Genomic DNA, 18,944 nt, shown 5'->3' with positions numbered 1-18,944 from the left:
CTTACCGGCCCCACGTATGACGCGTAGCGCGGCGGCGATGCCACGCGAGGCACCGCGCCCACTAGTTCTTATTATATTATAGTATATTATAACTATATTTATATCTCCATTGTTATTTCTCTCATTTTATACATTTCTACATTTTTACATTTTTATTGCTATATTTATATACATTTTAGCGAGGGCAAATGGCTCGCTGCACGTCTCTATTCTATCTTCTCTTTTATTTTCTTATTTACATTACTTTCTAGTCATTCTCTTCTAAGTTGTTTTATTTGGTCTATTGTTTCTTTCTCCTGTTCTTTCCTCTCCTTAAACTTTTTTAGTTCTGTTTATTTCCCTTTTAATCATCTAGTCACCTCCCTTAGTATATAAGTATTTTAACTCTCCTAACGTGCAGAGGGCCATTACAATGCTGACGAGTTTAATTTTAATCCTAGTCTTAAGTCATCTGACCAGGTCCCACTATGGGACCGGAAGGATTCTACTTATTTATTGACGTGTGTGTGTCTGTGTGTGTGTGCGTACGCGTTTTATTTATTTTATTTATTTTAAAAAATGAAAACATTAGCCACGCAGGGGGCCTGACGCCCCCGCGCCGCACACCCCACCACCAAATCACTAATTTTATCGTGTGGCGGGGTGCCTAAAAGGGCACCCCCATATAAGCCCTCGCCAAAAGGCGAGTACATTGTACCGCCCCCGGGAGCATATGTAACCCGGGGGACCATTGTTTGGAAATAAACGCCTTTATCTGTTCTTATCAGCTTAATATCTGATACACTCCCCATCGGGGAGTCAGAATATTAACTCGATTTTTGGAATTTGACGGAGCGGTCGGGGCTTGCTCCCCCTCGGTCACGGGTCGGCCACGCATTGCAGTGCCGTGTGGATTGGCCCAATTAGCTTATATAAAGCATAATATCCGCTTATTCCACAGCCCGTCAAACTTCCAGAAATCGAGGAAATATTCTCGACTCCCCGAATCGAACAAAAATTTAGAAAATTCTCGATTCGCCAAGTTTTTCGGGTTGTGCCGCGACTCCCCTAAATCGCGCGCGTGTGCAACAAGTGCCAAGTGCACCACTCCTTTAAAAGGATTATTCAGCAAGAGCCGAGGAGCGATCGGGGCGCGACCAGCCGCCGACGAGGAGGACCGCCGACAATCAAGCGCCTCCACCGAAGCCGGACCTCCGGGAATTACGACACCTGTACGGGGAACCCGAGCGGGGTAAGTGGTCGAAACCCTCTCTCTCTATCTCTGTAACTTCTGTCTATTCCCCCGTGTAACTTGTAACGGTGTCATTTGGACTCTCTTGTCCAAGTGCCCGTTTTCAAATACACGGTAAACCCCGTTGACCTCCCCTTTCCGTTCGTTGTTGTGTGTCTTTGTTCTGCCGACGATTGGCACCTGTGCTAACCGTCGATCAGAGCGAAACACAAACAATTAACGGCTCCTTCCCGGTCGCTCGGAACGAAATTTCTGGAAATTTCGATCCGGATTACATAAGTGACAGGTGGAAACGTTTCGACAAATTTCGCAATTAAATTAATCAATTAACTCGACGGCTGTTTAAACAATCAGCTCGCTGGTTGTTTAATACGGTTCCCGAGTTTCTAGATTTTATTTATTGCGAAATTGGGGCGCAAGCCTGTGCCGGTAGTTTATTAAAACTAATTCTCAACATCTCTTGTTAAATACCGGCACGTCGGAGCGTTTCTCGCTTCGTCGAAATTGTACTCCGTTTCGGAATAAGCCAGGAATATTGTTCCTGAGCCAAGACCAGCCGAATTGTTTAATCGGACTCGTTCGATTAAATTAATTCGGCTCCGATTTCCTATCAGTCACCGATCCGTGTAGGCCTCAGATATTCCTTAGCCCCGTGCTAAGGAAATTTTCTGAGTACCGCCAAGTATCGGTGCAGCCCTCTAGCGGTGGGTCCTTGCACGAGAAGCTCGAAAGAGTTTCTCGACCGCCCGCTAGGTGTCCCCCTTGGACAGGCTCTACTCTGTCCAAGGTAGAGTCCTACTATCGCTTTATCTTCTCTCCCTTTCTAACCTCCACCTGTCATCCGCTCTCTTTCTATCTTTACCCGTTTCATACTTCTCTCGGTCTATCTCTTTAATTTTTCTCTTTCCCGTTTCGGCCACTTGCTTTATTATATCTTAATTGGTATATTTAGTTGACTAATTTTAATTATTAATTATTTATTTATTTATTTAGACACCTATTTACACATTTTACCCTATTCACTCGTTTTAACTACATTTTAATCACCGTACTGTATATCACAGTGCCTGCTTTTACATACCTAATTTAATTTTAAAACCGACACATTCAACTTTTACACGTATCTTATCGCATTTTACACTAACTTATTTTATTTTATTTTATTCTATTTTATTCTCATTCTTATTTTATTTTACTGTATTCTATTTTACTTTATCTTAATTCTAGTCATAGTTTATCTTCTATCTTGTTACTTTTACTCTTTGTACTCTGTGATATACTATACCATTTTAAACCTATTACTGTGATATTTATACATACGCTTACTGCTATTTCTTATTTTTATCCTCCTTACTTTATCTCTAGTCCCATTTTTATTTTTATTTTTATTTCTTATTCCATTCTTTCTGAGCTCTATTCTTTTCCGATTAACTCCGATCATCTAGTCAACTTTATATGCCAGTTCTGACACCGACATACACTGCATCCAATCTGCTCTGTCAATTTTAATTTAATTTTATTTTATCTTGTTACATTTTATTCTTATTCTGTCTCATCCTACTCTGCACTATCTTATTTTATCTTACTGATATCACGACTTAATCACATTTTATTTATTTAAACGCCTATTGCGATACATTGACGCCGACTAGTGCTATTTATTTATTTATTTATTCATCTATTTATCTATTTAAATACGTCTAGTCAACTCCGTCGATATTATTTATTATATTTTAACACACGTGACTAAGTGTAAGTGATTTTAACCTGGTGCTATTTAATTATCTACTTAGAATACACGCTTTCTCACTGACTGACAGAGTTATTTATTTATCTATTTACTTATCCATTTATTTATTTACTTATTTAACTATTTACTCATTTATCAATCCTTTCTTATACTAACTTATTTATTTATTTATTTATTTATTTATATACCCCCTACCGCTCGTAGTCAACCCCGTACAGGTCGATCCAAATATGGCAGGGCAAGCAAGTAGCCCGATTACAATTTACATAGACTTCCCGTTCCCGGAGGAATTCCGATGCCCGGAATGCTACGGCAAGCCGGGCATGAAGCTCGGTGGGGCGTATAAGTCCCACTCCGACCTGGCAAAGCATGCCAAAAAATACCACCCCGGACACATCATCGTTCACCGGTGCGGCGAGTGTGGTGAGCCTGGCACGGGCAGATATGCCCTAAAAGCAGTAAAGACTCACCACGCCGCCGCACACGCGAGTACGGGTGGGCCAGGTCGGGGTGGGACTAGCAGAACAATTACCGGTTCTGCCAGCAACCGGACAACCGGTGCCCGGTCCTCCTCCTCTGCGACTGGCACTAATTCCTCGGGCCGAGGGAGGCCCGAGTCAATTTTAAGGTTTACCGCTGACGCGGGAGCCGGAGGGGTCACTACGACAACGGCCACGACAACGACGACGACGACGACAACAACGACGACGACAGCTACAACGACGACAACAGCAACGACGACGACTGCGAGTGGCCAGCGGCAGGCGGCGACGGCCCAGGAGATCAACACCTCCGGCGGGGCCGTACCACCATCTTCAGGCCCCGCGACCACACCGACCACCAGTGTGGTCACCACTACGACGACGACGGCTTCGGCGACGACCCGCACGCTGACGTTGCAGCGCAAACTGCCCTTCGGCACGTCTGCAGCTGCGACGGGGACGACAGCGGGGAAGTCTATGAGGATGACGCTGGCAACGAGGACGAGGACGACCGGGGCGGTCCCACGACCTACCCCCAGGCTATCCATCACGCCACCACCACCATCGGCGTCCCTGGGGACCAGGCCGAAGGTTGCGGCGGCACTAGTGGCTCCCCTTCGGAAGTCACTGACGCCGCCGCCCCTTCTGGCCGCCTCCAGGGCGAAGACCACGCCCCCACCAGCAGCAGCAACAACAATAACAACAACAACAAGGAGCAGCCTGTCGCGGCGAAGCAACGAGGCTGCCCTGGTACCGACTCCACCAGGGACCAGGAATGCGCCCGCCAAGCGCACCGGGACCGGGACCAGAGCCGTCCAACGAGCCAGCCCGGGCTCATCGGCACGCAAGTCGACCCCTGATAAGACCACCACTAATACCAGTGGTGGCATAGCAAGAAGGACGAGGGGGTCGACGGTCTCCCCTAAGACGAGGTCCCCCCCTACCAGCCCGAGGGGGCCGATTACAAGGAGCAGGAGGGGAGCCAGCGTGCCGATAGAGCTCGGGGACATCAAGAAGCGGACGATGACCCTCACCACCACCAGGAGGAAGGCGGCTCCGAAACCCGGTGCTAACACGTCACCGAGGGCGGTTGGGTTAGATGGGGGGGCACCCACCCCCGCCCCCCCCACAACGACATCTAACCCAAACCAACCCCAATCCACCACACGGATGTTTACCTCGGTGATTAGGACGGCGGCCTCACCATCTTATGCCGCCGTCACGGCGGGCGCAGCGGTGGTCACGACAACACCGCCAGGAGACCGCCCAGAAAGAAGAACGCTGCGGTCGATGACTCGGGCCTCGTCACTCCCGCCCGAGTTCATGACCGTAGCGAGCAGCAGCCCATCCCTCATCACCACAACGAGGGATTCCCCCCCTGCTCACTCACCCCCACCGACCATCTGTGGGAAGCAGGGGGGAGCAGAGGGCTGCTGCGCGGTCTCCTGCGTGGCTCCGGCCACGCTGACCACGACCACCGTCACGACCACTGCCAGCGGGGGGCCCATTATGACTTCGAGGCCCCTCGCGGGGGGAGTGGAGAGGGCACAGAAGAGGACGAGGCTCACGCCAGCGGTCCTCTCCCTCCCCCCCATCGAGGAAGTGGCAGGGTCGCCTGGTCCCGCCAGGACAGTCCCTTCTCCCCCTCCGGCCATCCGGGGGAACGAAGAGGAGAGGGGAGAAGAGGTGGGGAGGAAGGAGGAAGAAGATCCCTCCCCACTGCCGTGGCAGGTTGTTGCCGGCAGGCGCCGATCATCAGGGCGCCTGTCCCCGCTGCCAACATCCCCGTCGTCATCGCCGAGGTCGTCTCAGAGGAGGACGCCGTCGCCGTCGAGGACAACTCCCCGCAGGTCACCAGCGGGAGACAGGAGGACGCCGGCCGCACCCCTGCGACCAACAGCGAGGGACCAGCGCTCTCCACCGGCCCCACCAGCTCCCAACGTCAGCGGAGCCTTGGAGGAGGCCACTCCCACCACCACCGTCACCACGCGAAGGGGCGGAGCCGCTCGCCGGTGGCCATTGGCAGGAGGTAGCCGCAACACCCAACAGAGGGTAAGTGCTGAGCGGGCCCCTGCCAACGCCGCGCGGATGGACCGGCACCGCGAATTACGCGATATGAATTTTCGTTTGGGAGGGTTCGCGTCGCGTTTTCGTTCAGTGGGTGGGAACAATAACCCTGGGAGCTCGCTCCCGGGTGGTAGCACGAGGGGGATAACGGTCCCCACGGGGCAGACTAATGCTCCTGGGGGCGTTGCTGGAGGACCCGCGGCCCTCCAGACACCGCAGGGACGGCAGCAGCCTGTGCCTGCTGGCCAGCCCAATCCTCGCCAGCGCGCATCCCGACGGAGGGAGCAAGCCGCGCTGGAGAGAGAGAGGGAGCTACTGGTCAGTTTGGCCGGGGCTGCTGACAATCCTCAAGACCTGGAGGAAGCTGCAGCGCAAATCGCTGCCTTCTTCCAGGGATTCCGGACCCGACCTGCGGGGAACGGAGGAGACGGGGGCGTAAGACCAGCAAACCCCGCGAGGACGAGGGGGCGTGTCGTGAACTCGTCAGGGACACGCCCTCCCGGTCGTACCGGCTTGGAGACCGATAGGAGAACGGACCAAGTCAAGGAGGCTACGCGTCTCCAGAGGCTGTTCCGGCAGAACCGCAGGCGTGCGGTCCAGGAGGTGCTCATGGGCGCCCCTGAGCAATGTGAAGTTGCCAGGGAGCGCGTCATGCAGCACTTCCTCGACATGTACTCACCTGCGAGTGAGCCGCAAGCCTCTGGGCCCCTTGGCTTTCCTTCAGAGGCTCCGACAGCAGCAAGCGGCGAGGCTTTGATCCGGCCTTTTGAAGTGAGTGAGGTAGACCGACGGATCCGGCGGATGTCAAACTCCGCGCCAGGACCCGACGGTCTGACTTACCGTGACCTTCGGAAGGCTGATCCGAGCTGCGTCGTCTTGACTGCCTTCTTCAACCTTTGCCGCAGGTTGGAGTCGGTCCCTTCTTCCTGGAAGGTCTCCAACACCGTGTTAATTCACAAAAAGGGCGACCGGGGGGACCTGTCGAACTGGCGACCACTTGCCATGTCCGACACTACCCCCAAACTCTTCGCGGCGGTGCTGGCTGACCGTCTAGTGTCGTGGGCCCTCCATAATGGGAGGCTCAGCCCCCAGCAGAAGGGTTTCCTGCCGTGTGAGGGTTGCTACGAGCACAACTTCACGCTGCAGGAAATCCTGAACGACGCTCGCAGGGGCAGGCGTCAGGTGGTGGTGGCGTGGCTGGACTTGTCGAACGCGTTCGGCTCGATTCCCCACTCCACCATCTACCGCGCTTTCGCTGAGGCCGGCGTTCCCCTCCCCTTCCGCAACATTGTGGAAGGGATGTACGATGGATGCACCACCCGGGTGCGAACCTCACAGGGCTTCACCGACCCTGTCCCCATTCTTTCCGGTGTTAAGCAGGGCTGCCCGTTGAGCCCTGTAGCGTTCAACCTAGCCTTGGAACCGGTCCTGAGGGCGGTAACCGCGACCTCGGCGGGCTACACGCTGCACGGCCAACGTTATTCAGTGCTGGCCTACGCAGATGACCTGGCGTTAACTGCTGATTCACCGGAAGGAATGGAAACACTGTTACGAACAGTGGAAGCTGCGGCAAATGGGGTTGGACTTCGGTTCAACCCGGCGAAGTGTGCAACACTGCACCAGGACAGCAGAGGCACTCGCCGGGTACTCCCTACTTGCTTCAGCTTGCAGGGTCAAGGGGTTAAAGCCCTGGCAGCAGGTACGCCATACGAGCACCTTGGAGTCCCCACAGGATTTCAGGTCAGGCAGACCCCGCTCGCGACGATCGAGGAGCTTGTCCGGGATCTCCGGGCCGTGGATCGCTCTCTCCTCGCCCCGTGGCAAAAATGTGAGGCGGTGAGCTCGTTTATATTGCCCCGCCTCGACTTCATGCTGCGGGGAGCCCATGTTGAGAAGGGCCCCCTCAAGGAAGTCGACAAGCTTGTACGCAAGCTTGCCAAATCCTGGCTCAACCTCCCTCAGAGAGCCAGCGCGGAGATAGTCTACCTCCCTCCCAAAAGGGGGGGGGTGTGGACTGCTTCCGCTTGCGGACCTGGCCGACGCACTGGTCATCGGACACGCATTCCGTCTACTGACGGCATCGGACCCGATGATCAGTGGGCTGGCCAGAGAATCTCTGAGCGAGGCGGTAGCCAGGAAGATCGGTAGGTCACCCACCGATCAGGACCTGGCAACGTACCTCTCCGGCTCGCTGGAGGGGGAATTTGCCAGGGACGGGGGGGACTTCTCGACTCTGTGGTCGAGAGCACGAAACGCGGCACGGCGATCGGGAGAAATGCTCCAATTGCGTTGGGAGTGGTGCGCTGCCCGGCGCGAATTGGGTCTTAGACTCCGGGGCTCACGCGGGCGCACGGTGGTTGTAACACCGAAGGTGCGGGACCAGGTGTTGCATCGTTTGAGAGCGGCAGTGACAGAGTTCTATGCCGATCGCCTGGGCAAAAAGCCCGATCAGGGGAAGGTCTTCGGGGTGTCGTCGCGAGATAGTGTATCAAATCACTTTCTCCGCGGCGGCAGTTTCACCCGCTTCGCTGATTGGCGCTTTATCCACCGAGCTCGCCTCAACGTCTTGCCTCTTAATGGGGCAAGGCGGTGGGGCGAGGGTGATAAGCGTTGCCGGCGATGCGGGGAGGCCCTGGAGACCCTACCCCATGTGATCTGTCACTGCCGGCCTCACTCGGCCGCCTGGCAACTGCGCCACGATGCCATCGTCTCGAGAGTATCTCGAGCCTGCCGACTGCCGGGGACGTTAAGGGTAAATAAAAGGGTCGAGGGTCTCACCGGCGAGTTGGAGGCTCTGCGCCCTGATATTGTTGTCAGGCACGAGCCTTCAAAAAGCGTCGTGATCGTCGACGTAACCGTGGCCTTCGAGAACGGCATCGAAGCCTTCGAAGCCGCTAGGGAGAGGAAGAGGGCGAAATACCTCCCTATCGGCGCCGTTCTCGAAGGACAGGGCTACCGAGTCGTGACCGACGCGATCGTTGTTGGGGCTCTCGGCTCTTGGGATCAGGCCAATGAGGCGGTGCTCAGGCTCCTGCGTGTGAGCAAGAAGTACGCGAGCCTGATGCGCCGTCTCATTGTGTCTGAGACCATTCGCTGGGGTCGGGACATCTACGTAGAGCACGTGTCGGGGGTCCGCCAGTACGCGGCTCCTCCCTCCGGTGTCCCCACCGCAGCACCGCCCCTACCCCCACCAGAGGTGACAGTGGCCCCTCCTTATGATCAGCCTCCTTCGGCCAATGGGGAAGTCGCGCCCCGGAGAAGCAGCCGCGATGAGGCTCAGGATGGGCATGAGGCCCCGAATAATGACTCAGGGCCACCCCGGCCCTGTGTATGACACATAATGAGACTGCGGTGCCACGCGAGGCACCGTGCCCATTAGTTTTTGTTTTAATATAGCGACATTTTTACTTCTATTTGTTTTTCTTTTACATCTTTGTATTTATTTATATTTATACGTACATTTAGCGAGGGCAGGTGGCCCGCTGCTCGCCTCTATGCTATCTTCTATTTTATTTTTTTATGTACATTACTTTCTAGTCATTCTCTTTTAAGTTATTCCATCTAGTCTATTGTTTCTTCTCCTGTTCTGTCTTCTTTTTTATACATCTTAGTTCTGTTTATTTTTCCTTTTAAACCATCTAGTCACCTTCCCTAATCTATAAGTATTTTAATTTTCCTGGCATGCAGCGGGCCACTATAATGCTGACAATTTTAATTTTAATTTTAAGTTATCCGACCAGGTCCCTTTATGGGACCGGAACGATTTTATTATATTGTATTACGACGTGTGTGTGTATGTGTGTGCGTGTGATGTGCTTATTTATTGTATTTATTCATATATTAGCCGCGCAGGGGGCCCGACGCCCCCACACCGCACACCCCACCACCAAACCCTCAATTTTAATTTTATTTGCAACGCGGTGCCCAATGAGCACCCGCGATCTAGCCCTCGCCAAAAGGCGAGTACATTGTACCTGCCCCCGGGTGCCTATGTAACCCAGGGGACAATTGCCTGGAGAATAAACGCCTTTATCTGTTCTTATCAGCTTAATATCTGATACACTCCCCATCGGGGAGTCAGAATATTAACTCGATTTTTGGAATTTGACGGAGCGGTCGGGGCTTGCTCCCCCTCGGTCACGGGTCGGCCACGCATTGCAGTGCCGTGTGGATTGGCCCAATTAGCCTTTTAAAAAGCACAAATATCTGCTTATTCCACAGCCCGTCAACTTCCAGAATCGAGGAGATATTCTCGACTCCCCGAAACTTATAAAAATTTTTTTTTGAAATTTTTCGTTTCGCGCGAAGTTCGGCGGGTACCGCGACCCCAAAACGCGAGTTTATAATATATCCTCAAGTGGAGTGCTAAGTGCACTATTTGAAAAGGATTACTCCAGAGCCGAGGAGCGATCGGGGCGCGACCAGCCGCCGACGAGGAGGACCACCGACGACCAAGCGCCTCCACCGAAGCCGGACCTCCGGGAATTACGACACCTGTACGGGGAACCCGAGCGGGGTAAGTGGTCGAAACCCCCTCTCTCTATCTCTTTAATTTCTGTCTATTCCCCCGTGTACTTGTAGCGGTATCATTTGGACTCTCTTGTCCAAGTGCCCGTTTTCAAATACACGGTAAACCCCGTTGACCTCCCCTTTCCGTTCGTTGTTGTGTGTCTTTGTTCTGCCGACGATTGGCACCTGTGCTAACCGTCGATCGGAGCGAAACACAAACAATTAACGGCTCCTTCCCGGTCGCTCGGAACGAAATTTCTGGAAATTTCGATCCGGATCACATAAGTGACAGGTGGAAACGTTTCGACAAATTTCGCAATTAAATTAATCAATTAACTCGACGGCTGTTTAAACAATCAGCTCGCTGGTTGTTTAATACGGTTCCCGAGTTTCTAGATTTTATTTATTGCGAAATTGGGGCGCAAGTCTGTGCCGGTAGTTTATTAAAAGTAATATTCAACATCTCTTGTTAAATACCGGCACGTCGGAGCGTTTCTCGCTTCGTCGAAATTGTACTCCGTTTCGGAATAAGCCAGGAATATTGTTCCTGAGCCAAGACCAGCCGAATTGTTTAATCGGACTCGTTCGATTAAAATTAATTCGGCTCTGATTTCCTATCAGTCACCGATCCGTGTAGGCCTCAGATATTCCTTAGCCCCGTGCTAAGGAAATTTTCTGAGTACCGCCAAGTATCGGTGCAGCCCTCTAGCGGTGGGTCCTTGCACGAGAAGCTCGAAAGAGTTTCTCGACCGCCCGCTAGGTGTCCCCCTTGGACAGGCTCTACTCTGTCCAAGGTAGAGTCCTACTATCGCTGTTATCTTCTCTCCCTTTCTAACCTCCATCTGTCATCCGCTCTCTTTCTATCTTTACCCGTTTCATACTTCTCTCGGTCTATCTCTTTAATTTTTCTCTTTCCCGTTTCGGCCACTTGCTTTATTATATCTTAATTGGTATATTTAGTTGACTAATTTTAATTATTAATTATTTATTTATTTATTTAGACACCTATTTACACATTTTACCTTATTCACTCGTTTTAACTACATTTTAATCACCGTACTGTATATCACAGTGACTGCTTACATACCTAATTTAATTTTAAAACCGACATATTCAACTTTTACACACGTATTTTATCGCATTTTACACCAACTTATTTTATTCTATTTTATTCTCATTCTTATTTTATTTTACTGTATTCTATTTTACTTTATCTTAATTCTAGTCATAGTTTACCTTTTATCTTGTTACTTTTACTCTTTTTACTCTGTGATATACTATACCATTTTAAACCTATTACTGTGATATTTATACATACGCTTATTGTTACATTTTACTCTTTATTTTATGCCTAGTCTTATTCCTATTTTTCTATTTTTATTCTAGTCTCTCTCAGCTCTATTCTTCTCTGATTAAATTCTGATCACCTAGTCAACTGTCTATGCCAATTTCGACACCGTTAAATACTGCGTCTCATCTGCTCTGTCTATTTTATTTTATTTTATTACATTTTATTCTGCTATATTACTTCACACTATTTCACGTTACTAACATCACTACTTAATCACATTTTATCTATTTACTTACACACCTACTGTGATACATCGACGACGACTAATTCTATTTATTTATTTATTTATTTAGACAGATCTAGTCACTTCGTTGATTTTATTTACTATATTTTAACATTCGTGATTAAGACTAAGTGATTTTAACCTGGTTTTATTTATTTATTTATTCATACACGCATTTACCCAGTGACTGACAGATATACTTATATATTTATTTACTTATTTATTTATTTACTTACACCAATTGTTTTATTTTATTGTAATCTGCGCCTCTTCAACTTAATAATCTATCTATTTATCTTTTACCGCTCGTAGTCAACCCCGTACAGGTCGATCCAAATATGGCAGGGCAAGCAAGTAGCCCGATTACAATTTACATAGACTTCCCGTTCCCGGAGGAATTCCGATGCCCGGAATGCTACGGCAAGCCGGGCATGAAGCTCGGTGGGGCGTATAAGTCCCACTCCGACCTGGCAAAGCATGCCAAAAAATACCACCCCGGACACATCATCGTTCACCGGTGCGGCGAGTGTGGTGAGCCTGGCACGGGCAGATATGCCCTAAAAGCAGTAAAGACTCACCACGCCGCCGCACACGCGAGTACGGGTGGGCCAGGTCGGGGTGGGACTAGCAGAACAATTACCGGTTCTGCCAGCAACCGGACAACCGGTGCCCGGTCCTCCTCCTCTGCGACTGGCACTAATTCCTCGGGCCGAGGGAGGCCCGAGTCAATTTTAAGGTTTACCGCTGACGCGGGAGCTGGAGGGGTCACTACGACAACGGCCACGACAACGACGACGACGACGACAACAACGACGACGACAGCTACAACGACGACAACAGCAACGACGACGACTGCGAGTGGCCAGCGGCAGGCGGCGACGGCCCAGGAGATCAACACCTCCGGCGGGGCCGTACCACCATCTTCAGGCCCCGCGACCACACCGACCACCAGTGTGGTCACCACTACGACGACGACGGCTTCGGCGACGACCCGCACGCTGACGTTGCAGCGCAAACTGCCCTTCGGCACGTCTGCAGCTGCGACGGGGACGACAGCGGGGAAGTCTATGAGGATGACGCTGGCAACGAGGACGAGGACGACCGGGGCGGTCCCACGACCTACCCCCAGGCTATCCATCACGCCACCACCACCATCGGCGTCCCTGGGGACCAGGCCGAAGGTTGCGGCGGCACTAGTGGCTCCCCTTCGGAAGTCACTGACGCCGCCGCCCCTTCTGGCCGCCTCCAGGGCGAAGACCACGCCCCCACCAGCAGCAGCAACAACAATAACAACAACAACAAGGAGCAGCCTGTCGCGGCGAAGCAACGAGGCTGCCCTGGTACCGACTCCACCAGGGACCAGGAATGCGCCCGCCAAGCGCACCGGGACCGGGACCAGAGCCGTCCAACGAGCCAGCCCGGGCTCATCGGCACGCAAGTCGACCCCTGATAAGACCACCACTAATACCAGTGGTGGCATAACAAGAAGGACGAGGGGGTCGACGGTCTCCCCTAAGACGAGGTCCCCCCCTACCAGCCCGAGGGGGCCGATTACAAGGAGCAGGAGGGGAGCCAGCGTGCCGATAGAGCTCGGGGACATCAAGAAGCGGACGATGACCCTCACCACCACCAGGAGGAAGGCGGCTCCGAAACCCGGTGCTAATACGTCACCGAGGGCGGTTGGGTTAGATAGGGGGGCACCCGCCCCCGCCCCCCCCACAACGACATCTAACCCAAACCAACACCCTACCACCACACGGGTGTTTACCTCGGTGATCAGGACGGCGGCCTCACCATCTTATGCCGCCGTCACGGCGGGCGCAGCGGTGGTCACGACAACACCGCCAGGAGACCGCCCAGAAAGAAGAACGCTGCGGTCGATGACTCGGGCCTCGTCACTCCCGCCCGAGTTCATGACCGTAGCGAGCAGCAGCCTATCCCTCATCACCACAACGAGGGATTCCCCCCCTGCCCACTCACCCCCACCGATCATCTGTAGGAAGCAGGGGGGAGCGGAGGGCTGCTGTGCGGTCTCCTGCGTGGCTCCGGCCACGCTGACCACGACCACCGTCACGACCACTGCCAGCGGGGGGCCCATCATGACTTCGAGGCCCCTCGCGGGGGGAGTGGAGAGGATACAGAAGAGGACGAGGCTTACGCCGGCAGTCCTCTCCCTCCCCCCCATCGAGGAAGCGGCAGGGTCACCTGGTCCTGCCAGGACAGCTCCTTCTCCCCCTCCGGCCATCCGGGGGAGCGAAGAGGAGAGGGGAGAAGAGGTGGGGAGGAAGGAGGAAGAGGATCCCTCCCCACTGCCGTGGCAGGTTGTTGCCGGCAGGCGCCGATCATCTGGGCGCCTGTCCCCGCTGCCAACATCCCCGTCGTCATCGCCGAGGTCGTCCCAGAGGAGGACGCCGTCGCCGTCGAGGACAACACCCCGCAGCTCACCAGCGGGGGACAGGAGGACGCCGGCCGCACCCCTCCGACCATCAGCGAGGGGCCAGCGCTCTCCACCGGCCCCACCAGCTCCCAACGTCAGCGGAGCCTTGGAGGAGGCCACTCCCACCACCACCGTCACCACGCGAAGGGGCGGAGCCGCTCGCCGGTGGCCATTGGCAGGAGGTAGCCGCAACGCCCAACAGAGGGTAAGTGCTGAGCGGGCCCCTGCCAACGCCGCGCGGATGGACCGGCACCGCGAATTCCGCGACATGAATGTCCGCTTGGGTGGGTTCGCGTCGCGTTTTCGGTCAGTGGGTGGGATCAATAATAATAACCCTGGGAGCTCGCTCCCGGGTGGTAGCACGAGGGGGATAACGGTCCCCACGGGGCAGACTAATGCTCCTGGGGGCGTTGCTGGAGGACCCGCGGCCCTCCAGACACCGCAGGGACGGCAGCAGCCTGTGCCTGCTGGCCAGCCCAATCCTCGCCAGCGCGCATCCCGACGGAGGGAGCAAGCCGCACTGGAGAGAGAGAGGGAGCTACTGGTCAGTTTGGCTGGGGCTGCTGACAATCCTCAAGACCTGGAGGAAGCTGCAGCGCAAATCGCTGCCTTCTTCCAGGGATTCCGGACCCGACCTGCGGGGAACGGAGGAGACGGGGGCGTAAGACCAGCAAACCCCGCGAGGGCGAGGGGGCGTGTCGCGAACTCGTCAGGGACACGCCCTCCCGGTCGTACCGGCTTGGAGACCGATAGGAGAACGGACCAAGTCAAGGAGGCTACGCGTATCCAGAGGCTGTTCCGGCAGAACCGCAGGCGTGCAGTCCAGGAGGTGCTCATGGGCGCCCCTGAGCAATGTGAAGTTGCCAGGGAGCGCGTCATGCAGCACTTCCTCGACATGTACTCACCTGCGAGTGAGCCGCAAGCCTCTGGGCCCCTTGGCTTTCCTTCAGAGGCTCCGACAGCAGCAAGCGGCGAGGCTTTGGTCCGGCCTTTTGAAGTGAGTGAGGTAGACCGACGGATCCGGCGGATGTCAAACTCCGCGCCAGGACCCGACGGTCTGACTTACCGTGACCTTCGGAAGGCCGACCCGAGCTGCGTCGTCTTGACTGCGTTTTTCAACCTCTGCCGTAGGTTGGAGTCGGTCCCTTCTTCCTGGAAGGTCTCCAACACTGTGTTAATTCACAAAAAGGGCGATCGGGGGGACCTGTCGAACTGGCGACCACTTGCCATGTCCGACACTACCCCTAAACTCTTCGCGGCGGTGCTGGCCGACCGTTTAGTGTCGTGGGCCCTCCACAATGGGAGGCTTAGCCCCCAGCAGAAGGGTTTCCTGCCGTGTGAGGGCTGCTATGAGCATAACTTCACGCTGCAGGAAATCCTGAACGACGCTCGCAGGGGCAGGCGTCAGGTGGTGGTGGCGTGGCTGGACTTGTCGAACGCGTTCGGCTCGATTCCCCACTCCACCATCTACCGCGCCTTCGCTGAGGCCGGCGTTCCCCTCCCCTTCCGCAACATTGTGGAAGGGATGTACGATGGATGCACCACCCGGGTGCGAACCTCACAGGGCTTCACCGACCCTGTCCCCATTCTTTCCGGTGTTAAGCAGGGCTGCCCGTTGAGCCCTGTAGCGTTCAACCTAGCCTTGGAACCGGTCCTGAGGGCGGTAACCGCGACCTCGGCGGGCTACACGCTGCACGGCCAACGTTATTCAGTGCTGGCCTACGCAGATGACCTGGCGTTAACTGCTGATTCACCGGAAGGAATGGAAACACTGTTACGAACAGTGGAAGCTGCGGCAAATGGGGTTGGACTTCGGTTCAACCCGGCGAAGTGTGCAACACTGCACCAGGACAGCAGAGGCACTCGCCGGGTACTCCCTACTTGCTTCAGCTTGCAGGGTCAAGGGGTTAAAGCCCTGGCAGCAGGTGCGCCATACGAGCACCTCGGAGTCCCCACAGGATTTCAGGTCAGGCAGACCCCGCTCGCGACGATCGAGGAGCTTGTCCGGGATCTCCGGGCCGTGGATCGCTCTCTCCTCGCCCCGTGGCAAAAATGTGAGGCGGTGAGCTCGTTTATATTGCCCCGCCTCGACTTCATGCTGCGGGGAGCCCATGTTGAGAAGGGCCCCCTCAAGGAAGTCGACAAGCTTGTACGCAAGCTTGCCAAATCCTGGCTCAACCTCCCTCAGAGAGCCAGCGCGGAGGTAGTCTACCTCCCTCCCAAAAGGGGGGGGGGTGTGGACTGCTTCCGCTTGCGGACCTGGCCGACGCACTGGTCATCGGACACGCATTCCGTCTACTGACGGCATCGGACCCGATGATCAGTGGGCTGGCCAGAGAATCTCTGAGCGAGGCGGTAGCCAGGAAGATCGGTAGGTCACCCACCGATCAGGACCTGGCAACGTACCTCTCCGGCTCGCTGGAGGGGGAATTTGCCAGGGACGGGGGGGACTTCTCGACTCTGTGGTCGAGAGCACGAAACGCGGCACGGCGATCAGGAGAAATGCTCCAATTGCGTTGGGAGTGGTGCGCTGCCCGGCGCGAACTGGGTCTTAGACTCCGGGGCTCACGCGGGCGCACGGTGGTTGTAACACCGAAGGTGCGGGATCAGGTGTTGCATCGTTTGAGAGCGGCAGTGACAGAGTTCTATGCCGATCGTCTGGGCAAAAAGCCCGATCAGGGGAAGGTCTTCGGGGTGTCGTCGCGGGATAGTGTATCAAATCACTTTCTCCGCGGCGGCAGTTTCACCCGCTTCGCTGATTGGCGCTTCATCCACCGAGCTCGCCTCAACGTCTTGCCTCTTAATGGGGCAAGGCGGTGGGGCGAGGGTGATAAGCGTTGCCGGCGATGCGGGGAGGCCCTGGAGACCCTACCCCATGTGATCTGTCACTGCCGGCCTCACTCGGCCGCCTGGCAACTGCGCCACGATGCCATCGTCTCGAGAGTATCTCGAGCCTGCCGACTGCCGGGGACGTTAAGGGTAAATAAAAGGGTCGAGGGTCTCACCGGCGAGTTGGAGGCTCTGCGCCCTGACATTGTTGTCAGGCACGAGCCTTCGAAAAGCGTCGTGATCGTCGACGTGACCGTGGCCTTCGAGAACGGCATCGAAGCCTTCGAAGCCGCTAGGGAGAGGAAGAGGGCGAAATACCTCCCTATCGGCGCCGTTCTCGAAGGACGGGGCTACCGAGTCGTGACCGACGCGATCGTTGTTGGGGCTCTCGGCTCTTGGGATCAGGCCAATGAGGCGGTGCTCAGGCTCCTGCGTGTGAGCAAGAAGTACGCGAGTCTGATGCGCCGTCTCATTGTGTCTGAGACCATTCGCTGGGGTCGGGACATCTACGTAGAGCACGTGTCGGGGGTCCGCCAGTACGCGGCTCCTCCCTCCGGTGTCCCCACCGCAGCACCGCCCCTACCCCCACCAGAGGTGACAGTGGCCCCTCCTCTCCCTGATTTATCCCCCTCGGCCAGCGAGGAAGTCGCGCCCCGAAACAACAGCCGCGAAAAGGCTCATGATGGGCACGAGGCCCTAATAATGACTCAGGGCCCTTCCGGCCCTGTATACGACGCATAATGCGGCGGCGGTGCCATGCGAGGCACCGCGCCCATTAGTTTTTATTATTATTATTATTATTATTATTATTATTATTACTTTTACATTTTTACTTTTTTTACTGTTATGTACTTATATCTATATTTTTATGTTATATTTTTTATATCTACATATATTTTAGCGAGGGCAAATGGCCCGCTGTGCGCCCCTGTTCTATTTTCTCTTTTATTTTGTTACATACTTTATTTTCTAGTCGTTCTCTTTTTAGTTGTTTCGTTACCTTCTTTTTACTACTTCTCCTGTCCTATTCTCTCTTTATACACTTTTTAATTTTGCTAAGTTCTTTTATAACACATCTAGTCATCTCTCTTAGGTTATAAGTGCTTTTAACTTTCCTGGCGTGCAGCGGGCCACTGCAATGTTGGTAATTTTCTTTTCCTTCTTTATTTTTTAAGATATCTGACCAGGCCCCCCCTCCGAGGCCGGAATGATTTTATTTATTTATTGTTGACGTGTGTGTGTATGTGTGTGTGTGCGTATGCGTTCTATTTATTTATTTATTCAAATTACAATAAAAATTGTTAGCCACGCAGGGGGCTCGCTGCCCCCGCGCCGCACCACCAATAAACCCATTTTTATTTTTGTGGCGGGGTGCCTAAAAGGACACCCCCATGTAAGCCCTCGCCAAAAGGCGAGTACGTTGTACTGCCCCTGGGAACACATGTAACCCGGGGGACAATTGCTTGAAAATAAACGCCTTTTATCTGTTCTTATCAGCTTAATATCTGATACACTCCCCATCGGGGAGTCAGAATATTAACTCGATTTTTGGAATTTGACGGAGCGGTCGGGGCTTGCTCCCCCTCGGTCACGGGTCGGCCACGCATTGCAGTGCCGTGTGGATTGGCCCAATTAGCCTTTTAAAAAGCATAAAATCTGCTTTATCCCACAGCCCGTCAAACTTCCAGGAATCGAGGAAATATTCTCGACTCCCCGAATCGAACAAAAAAAAAATTTTCTGAAATTTTCGTTTCGTCTCGCGCGAAGTCCGACGGGTGCCGCGACCCCAAAACGCGAGTTATAGCAAGTGGAGTGCTAAGTGCACCAGTATCTTAAAGGATTACTCCAGAGCCGAGGAGCGATCGGGGCGCGACCAGCCGCCGACGAGGAGGACCACCGACGATCAAGCGCCTCCACCGAAGCCGGACCTCCGGGAATTACGACACCTGTGCGGGGAACCCGAGCGGGGTAAGTGGTCGAAACCCTTCTCTCTACCTCTGTAATTTCTGTCTATTCCCCCGTGTACTTGTAACGGTGTCATTTGGACTCTCTTTGTCCAAGTGCC

The 18,944-nt window shown here is 54.1% G+C and overlaps 3 pseudogenes; all 3 read left to right on the top strand.

Moving 5' to 3' along the window:
* The first annotated feature begins 729 nt into the window (after positions 1 to 729).
* LOC143361163 (U2 spliceosomal RNA) lies at positions 730 to 907 on the top strand (annotated as a pseudogene).
* An 8,630-nt stretch (positions 908 to 9,537) lies between these two features.
* Positions 9,538 to 9,716, top strand: LOC143361168 (U2 spliceosomal RNA; annotated as a pseudogene).
* An 8,621-nt stretch (positions 9,717 to 18,337) lies between these two features.
* Positions 18,338 to 18,516, top strand: LOC143361140 (U2 spliceosomal RNA; annotated as a pseudogene).
* Positions 18,517 to 18,944: the final 428 nt, after the last annotated feature.

Source organism: Halictus rubicundus, chromosome 14 (genome assembly GCF_050948215.1).
Source record: "Halictus rubicundus isolate RS-2024b chromosome 14, iyHalRubi1_principal, whole genome shotgun sequence".
NCBI lineage: Eukaryota > Metazoa > Arthropoda > Insecta > Hymenoptera > Halictidae > Halictus > Halictus rubicundus.
Note: the sequence above shows the minus strand (reverse complement) of the source record. Positions and strands in the feature narration are given on the sequence as shown.